The following is an 8,514-nucleotide window of genomic DNA, read 5'->3' as shown; positions in this document are numbered from 1 at the left end:
ATAAATTGAGGTTCTTGGAAGGGAAACTAGAAGTTTTCTATTAATAGTAAGAGGGGAAAAAGGAGCCAATTTGTGAATAAATATCATGCATGCCAAATACTTTAAGCATATTTGCATTTTGCTCTTTTAAAAACAACAAAATTGTCAAGATAAATATTCTTAAACCAATCTTTCAGATGCTAACTTGAGTTTAAGATATTTGCTAAAAAATCAAGACAGACTTTGAATAGAGTTCTAGTTCCAAAACACTCACATAGCTGTATCCTTAAAACTATGCAGCATACCCCTGACATGTCCCTTTTTCGGGGGACTAACAAAAACACATATTAAAAGAAATGGATGTTGGATGAGAATTTAAAAGTCACATGAATTTTAAAGATAAATAAAACAGATTCTTTCAAAGATACTTTCTGGTTGTTAGAGGCAGTATTGGACTATGCTCCACACCTTAGGTGTGTTCACTGACTGGTAGCCAGCAGAAGTAATTTCAGAAAGTCCTTCATGTTATAAAAATGTATTAAATACTTGCTCAGTGCCAGTTATTTGGGGATGTTACAATTTGGGGATGTAGTAATGAATAAGATGGACTTCTCTTCTTGGAACTTGTATTCTACTAAAACAATAATCATTACAAATATTTATAAATGTGAAGCCTGCTGCTCCAAAGAAGTATAGGATGCTTTATAAAGTATTGCTGTGGGGAAACATTTGAGAAGCATCACACATGTAGTAAAACTAGGAGATAACCATTTTGTGCATTAAAGTGACATTATTTCATTGAAACATCCTTTGGGGTCCCTGATCTGTTTCTGAAGACCATATCCAGAACATTATCTGGTATCTATTCAATGCTCAATAGGTGTTACTGGGCTGAACAAAATAATTTTTTGAGGTAGTCAGAATTCAGCTCCTCTTAAAAGCTACAGAAGCATAAGTCAGACCATGTTTTCAAATAGTATGACCTGTGCAAAAATGCATGAAGTGGAATTGTTTAAAAAACTCAAATATATTGTTTTATCAACATAACATATGATTTGATTGAGCTTTTTCTCCTTTACTGAATTGACAGGTATTAAAGTCAAGCTAACTCAGTAACAGAAATCTTACACTGTTCCTTTCTGGAACAGTGCATAGAATAGGTAAACAAAGAAAATTATCAGTAAACCTGTTACATTTTCTACTCAGCATAGACTGTCTCTGAGGAAGACAAAAAAATCAATTCAGCAATGGCTTTTTTAAAGTATCCCCTTAATGCTGCAATCAAACCCTGATGAGAAAAACAGTACTTGAAAAAAGGCTGAATATTTAATAAATGGAACTTTATAGATAATTATGATGATTTTCATCATATTCTTTCCTTTCTGGAAATAACTTGTAATATCCAATTATATTACATTCTTTTAGAAACAAATACACTATAGAAGCACACATTGTTTTTTATATAAATTAACAAATAAATGTAAAAACATGAATGTTCACACAACTTATGCAACAGTTTTTGACCTGGTCAACATGTTTTTAAAAGCAAACATTTCACCCAATTATTTAATGAATAGATACTTTTTTCAATAGCTTTTAGCTACAAGACGACTAAGCTTTTATTGAAAATGTACTAACACCATCTTTCAACTGAATGAGGTATGTACTACTATCATCATCCCTACTCTATGGACAAAAATGGCAAGGCTTAGAGATTAAGTGGTTTATCCAGAATTATATTATCAGAGCAGTAGAGCCAGGTTTTGAATATGGCCAGTCTTCCTCTAGAACTCAAGTCTTAACCTCTGCTTTACTTAATAGCATCATCTAACCTATTTCCTTTTCAGGAAAACAAACTTACTTGTATGAGACATACGACTGTACATTTCACATAGTTCATATATGCTAAATGCTTACTGAATAACAATTTCTGTATTGTTGTCTTTGACTTTCTATATTTCTGTTCTTACTATAAATTCCATGGTGCTGAGCACAAAGTTGATGGTTGTGGGGAATACTTAACTAACATCTCATCTCTTCTTGATGAAATTTTTCTTTTCCTCATCATAATGTATAAGGATGACTTGCTTTTTTTGTTTGCTGGGATTAAAGATTGGAAGCAACATGGAGAAATAAAACAATGAGCAACAATTCTGAGGGAGAGAAGGACAGGTAAGAACATTCACAGATTATTCTGCAACTTTAACTTCCTTATAATTGCTCATAGATACACATGAATTCTTTCAATAATAAATTGTTTTAGCAAAGTATTATGGCAGGTGCTTCTAAAATGTAAATAATCTTGTCAGTAAACATTATGGGCTTTAAAATAATTTTCACAAAAGGAAAAAAATTATCAAATTCATATATTTCTAAATCATATTGCATTAACAGCCTATACCTGAATTTTTTTCTCAATTAAAGAGAAACTGATATTTTAAAAGTATAGTAAATTGATATTGAATTAGCTCCCTCAATTTACTTCTGTAAAATGATATCACCAAAATGTCCTCATTTTTGTATAGTGTTATAACTGGAGAGCAATGCATGGCACACATGTAGCCAATACTCTCAGAACTGTACAAATAAAGACCTATAGTAAATTTTAAATGAAAAAGGTATATGTGATCTATATTTCTAGAGTCTTAGAAGTCAAAATATAAGTCTGTTGGGTATTATGGATATAAAACTGACTTGATGCCCACTTTAAATATACATTAAAAGGGATGTACATACAATACACCTGCACATAAACATGATACACATGTACATAAACATATGATAATCCAGCAGCAATTAGTATGATTATTATTTAGTTGACTATGTAGACTATAAATGTAACTGGGACATAACACATACAGTAAACTAAAGTTTATAGTATCAGCTTTTAGCTACAAATAAATATGAACAATTTTATGATCTCAAAAAAATGAATTCTATAATAAATAGTACACACACTTGAAGAAAATACATATACACATATAAGACATTTCTTGACACTTTTAAACTAACTTCAGATAAATGAATAAGCAATAACATGACAAAAATTTATTTTTGAACCACTGTCACTTACCTAGATCATAATCTAAATTTTGCTATCAACACTATGCAAATCCATGTAAATAGCAGTAAAGACAGCTGATCTGGCTATACTAATATCAAATAATATAGATTTTAAGTTAAAAAAATTGTACAAGAGACATTTTGTAGTTAAAAGGGTCAAGCTACAATAAGATTTAAAAATTACAAATATATACACACCAAACAACAGAGCCAGAAAATATATGAAGGAAACTAACAGAAGTGAAAGGAGAAAAAGACAGTTCTACAATAATAGTTGGAGACCTCAATTCCTTACTTTAAATAATGGAAAGACATCTAGACAGAAAATTAAAAAAGAAATAGGGGATTTGAACAATACTCTAAACCAACTAAACCTAACAGACATATACAAAACACTTCGCCCAATGATAACAGAATACACATTCTACTCAAGTGCACATGGAATATTCTTCAGGATAGACTGAAGCATCTTTATGTTAGCACATAAAACATTTTTCCATAAATTAAAAAAATTGAAATCATACAAACTATCTTCTCGAACTATAATGGGATGAAGCTAGAAGTCAGTAACAGAAGAAAAACAGGAAAATCAACAAATATGTGGAAATCGACAAATGCATCCTTAACAATAGTGAGTCAAAGAAGAAAAAGATAGAAAAATTAGAAAATAATTTAAGCATGAATGAAAATAAAAATAAAACATACCAAACTTAGGGGATGCAGCAAAAGAGGACCTCAGTGGAAAATTTATAGCTACAAACATATACATTAATAAAGAAGAAAGATCTCAAATCAGCAACTGAATTTTGCACTTTAACACTAGAAAAAGAAGAGCACACTTAATCCAAAACCAGTGGAAGAAAGAAAATAAAAACATTAGAGCAGATATAAATGAAATAGAAGATGGAAAACCAATAATCAACAACGTCAAATAAAAAATAAACAAAATTGATAAATCCTAGCAACACTACTGAAAAAAAGGAGAGAGAAAGCACATATAACTAAAATTACAAATAAAAGCAGGGGCATTACACTTCTTACAGAATACCCTCTAAATCTCATTTTCTGAGAATTTCCTCTCAACCTCATTTTCTCAGAGCTCTCTCATACTCTCCTTCAAGCACAATTCCACTCACCCACCTTCTCTCAGAAACCCTTCTCAAATTCCTTCTCTCAGAAATCTTCAAAATCTCTTCCTTTCCCTCAGATTCCATCAGAAATCTCCTTCTTTTTCTCAGGATTCCCTCAGAAGTCAGATTTTTTTTAAACTTCAGAATTATCTCAGAAATCTTCTTTCCCTCAGAATTCCCTAAAGAGATCTTATTTCCATCAGAAATCTCCTGCTTTCCCACTGAATTCCTGAAGAAATGTCTATCTCTGAGAATTCCCTCAGAAATCTGTTCCTTAATCTCAGAATTATCTCAGAAATATACAGAATTTTCTGCAAAATTCCCTGAGAAAACACCTTTCCCTGACAAATATCTAACTTTCTCTCAGGTATTTCCTACTTTCTCTCAGATATCTCTGTCTTTTCCTCAGAATAACTTTAGAAATTTCCCACTTTCACATAGAAACCCCTCAGAAATAACCTCCATTCCCACAAAAAAAGCCTCAGAAATCTCCTTCTTACCCTCAGATCACACAAAACTCCTTCATGACCTCCTTACTTAGGTCATTTTAAATCAGAACCTCTTAATTTCTCATAGATTTTACCTTAGAACCAATAGTTTGTGTCAGGTTTTTGAGAAACCTTCTTTTTCTATCAGATTGAGTTCAGAAGTCTCTAGATTCTGTCAGATTTTACCTCAGAACCCTCTGGTTCTGTTATATATTACCTCACACCCCTCCAATTTGGGACAGAATTCACCTCAGAACATAGTATGTTCTCTCATGATTTGCCTCAGAACCCTCTACTTTCTGTCAGATTTTACTTCAGAACCCTGTAGGATCTGTCAGATTTTACCTCAGAACCCTCTAGGATCTGTCAAAATTTACCTAAGAACCCTCCAGTTTCTGTTACATTTTACCTCAGAACCCTGTGGCTTCTGATAGATTTTACCTAGAACCATATGGTTTCTGTCAGATTTTAGCACAGAACCCTCTAGTTTCTGGCAGATTTTAACTCAGAGCATCCTAGGTTCTGTCAGATTTTACCTCAGAACCCTCAAACTTCTGTAAGACTTATCTCAGAACGTCCTAGGTTCTGTCACATATTACCTGAGAAACCTGAGGTTCTGTCAGATTTTACCTCAGAACCCTCAAACTTCTGTAAGACTTATCTCAGAACGTCCTAGGTTCTGTCACATATTACCTGAGAAACCTAAGGTTCTGTCAGATTTTACCTCAGAACCCTCAAACTTCTATAAGACTTATCTCAGAACGTCCTAGGTTCTGTCACATATTACCTGAGAAACCTAAGGTTCTGTCAGATTTTACCTCAGAACCCTCTCGCTTCTGTCAGATTTTACCTCAGAAACCACTATGTTCTGTCATATTTTACCTCAGCACCCTCTAGGTTCTGTCAGAGTATACCACAGAACGTTCCAGTTTCTGTCAGTTTACCTGAGAGTGTCCTAGGTTGTTGGGGTTTACCTCAAATTCCTTTAGTTTCTGTCACAGTTTACTTCAGAACCCTTGAGGTGCTGTCAGATTTTACCTCAGAACCTTCTAGTTTCTTTAAGATTTTTACCTCAGAACCTTCTAGTTTCTTTAAGATTTTACCTCAGAACCCTCAAGTTTCTGTCAGACTTACCTAGAATGTCCTAGGTTCTGTCACATATTACCACAGAACCCTCTAGGTTCTGTCAGATTTTACCTCAGAACACTTTTGGTTTTGTCAGATTTTACCTAGAACCCTCTACTTTCTGTCAGATTTTACCTCAGAACACTTTGGATTTTGTCAGATTTTACCTAGAACCCTCTACTTTCTGTCAGATTTTAACTCAGAACCCTCTAGGTTCTGTCAGATTTTTACCTCAGCACCGTCTAGGTTCTGTCATATTTTACCTCAGAATGTCCTAGGCTCTGTCAGATTTTACCTCAGCACCCTCTAGGTTCTATCAGAGTATACCACAGAATGTTCTAGGTTCTGTCAAAGTCTACCTCAGAGTGCCCGAGGTTCTGTCAGGGTTTACCTCAAATTCCTCTAGTTACTGTCACAGTTTACTTCAGAATCCTCCAGGCTCTGTCAGATTTTACCTGAGAGCGTTCTAAGTTCTGTCAGATTTTATCTCAAAACCCTCTAGGCTCTGTCAGTTTTTACCTCAGAACCCTTGTCTTTTCTGCCACATTTTACCTCAGAACCCTCTAGGTTTGTCAGATTTCACCTCAGAACCCTCTAGGTACTGTCAGATTTTATCTACAAATGTCCTAGTCTCTGTCAGATATTACCTCAGAACCCTCTTCTTGCTGTCAGATTTTACCTCAGAAGTACAAGATTCTGTCAGATTTTACTGCAAAATTCCCTAGATTCTGTAAGATTTTACCTGAGAACTGTCTACTATCTGTCATATTTTACCTCAGAACCCTCTAGGTTCTGTCAGATTTTACTGCAGAAGCCTCTAGTTTCCATCAGATTTTACCTGAGAACCCTCTATTTTCTGTCAGATTTTACCTCAGAACCCTCTGGTTTCTGACAGATTTTACCTAGAACAATCTGGTCAGATTTTAGTTCAGAACCCTCTAGGTTCTGTCGGATTTTAACTTAGAAAGCCCTAGGTTCTGTCATATTTTACCTGAGAACCCTTTTAGTTCTGTCAGACTTTACCTATCACCCTCTGGTCTCTTTCAATTTAACCTCAGGACTCTAGCTTCCATCACATTTTACCTCAGAATCCTCTAGGTTCTCTGAGATTTTACCTCAGAACCCTCCAGTTTCTGTCAGATTTTACCTCAGAATCTTCTCATTTCTGTCAGGTATTACATGAGAATGTACTAAGTTCTATTGGATTTTACTCAAAACGTCCTAGGCTTGTCAGATTCTACCTCAGAACATTCTAGGTTACTTCAGATTTTTACCTGAGAACCCTTTCAGTTCTGTCAGTTTACCTCAGAATGTCCTATGTTCTGTCAGAGTTTACCTCCTATCCCTCTAGTTTCTGTCACAGTTTATTTCAGAACCCTTTAAGTTCTGTCAGATTTTACATCAGAACCATCAGATTTTATGTCAGAAAACTTTCAGTTCTGTTCAGTGGCTCGGTTGTGTCTGACTCTTTGCAACCCCATGGACTGCAGCATGCCAGGCCTCCCTGTCCATCACCAACTCCGGGAGTTTACTCAAACTCATATTCATTGAGTTGGTGATGCCATCCAACCATCTCATCCTCTGTCATACCCTTCTCCTCCTGCCTTCAATCTTTCCCAGCATCAGGGTCTTTTCAAATGAGTCAGCTCTTCGCATCAGGTGGCCAAAGTATTGGAGTTTCAGTTTCAGCATCAGTCCTTCCAATGAATATTCAGGACTGATATCCTTTAGGATGGACTGGTTGGATCTCCTTGCAGTCCAAGGGACTCTCAAGAGTCTTCTCCAACACCACAGTTCAAAAGCATCAATTCTTCGGTGCTCAGCTTTCTTTATAGCCCAACTCTCACATCCACACATGACTACTGGAAAAACCATAGCTTCGACTGGACCGATCTTTGTTGGCTAAGTAATGTCTCTGCTTTTGAATATGCTGTCTAGGTTGGTCATAACTTTTCTTCCAAGGAGCAAGTGTCTTTTAATTTCATGGCTGCAGTCACCATGTGCAGTCATTTGGGAGCCCCCCAAAATAAAGTCTGCCACTGTTTCCCCGTCTATTTGCCATGAGGTGATGGGACCAGATGCCATGATCTTAGTTTTCTGAATGTTGAGTTTTAAGCCAACATTTTCCACTCTCCTCTTTCAACAAGAGCCTCTTTAGTTCTTCGCTTTCTGCCATAAGGGTGGTGTCATCTGCATATCTGAGGTTATTGATATTTCTCCCAGCAATCTTGATTCCAGCTTGTGCTTCATCCAGCCCTGCATTTCTCATGATGTACTCTGCATATAAGTTAAATAAGCAGGGTGACAATATACAGCCTTGACTACTCCCTTCCCGATTTAGAACCAGTCTGTTGTTCCATATCCAGTTCTAACTGTTGCTTCCTGACCTGCATACAGATTTTTCAGGAGGCAGGTCAGGTGGTCTGGTATTCCCATCTCTTTCAGAATTTTCCACAGTTTGTTGTGATCCACACAGTCAATAAAGCAGAAGTGGATGCTTTTCTGGAACTATTTTTGTTTTTTTGATGATCCAACCTCTAGGTTCTGCCTCATTTTATCTCAAAATTCTCTAGGTTCTGTCAGATTTTCCTCAGTACTCTTTAGATTCTATCTGATTTTACCTCAGAAGCATCAAGTTTCTGTCAGATTTTACCTCAGCACCCTCTAGTTTCTGTCAGATTTTAGCTCAGAATGTCCTACATTTGTCAGGTTTTACTCAAAATGTCCTA

Source organism: Cervus elaphus, chromosome 29 (assembly GCF_910594005.1).
Source record: "Cervus elaphus chromosome 29, mCerEla1.1, whole genome shotgun sequence".
Classification (NCBI taxonomy): Eukaryota; Metazoa; Chordata; class Mammalia; order Artiodactyla; family Cervidae; genus Cervus; species Cervus elaphus.
The sequence above is the reverse complement of the archived record's forward strand: the minus strand, read 5'-3'. Positions refer to the sequence as shown.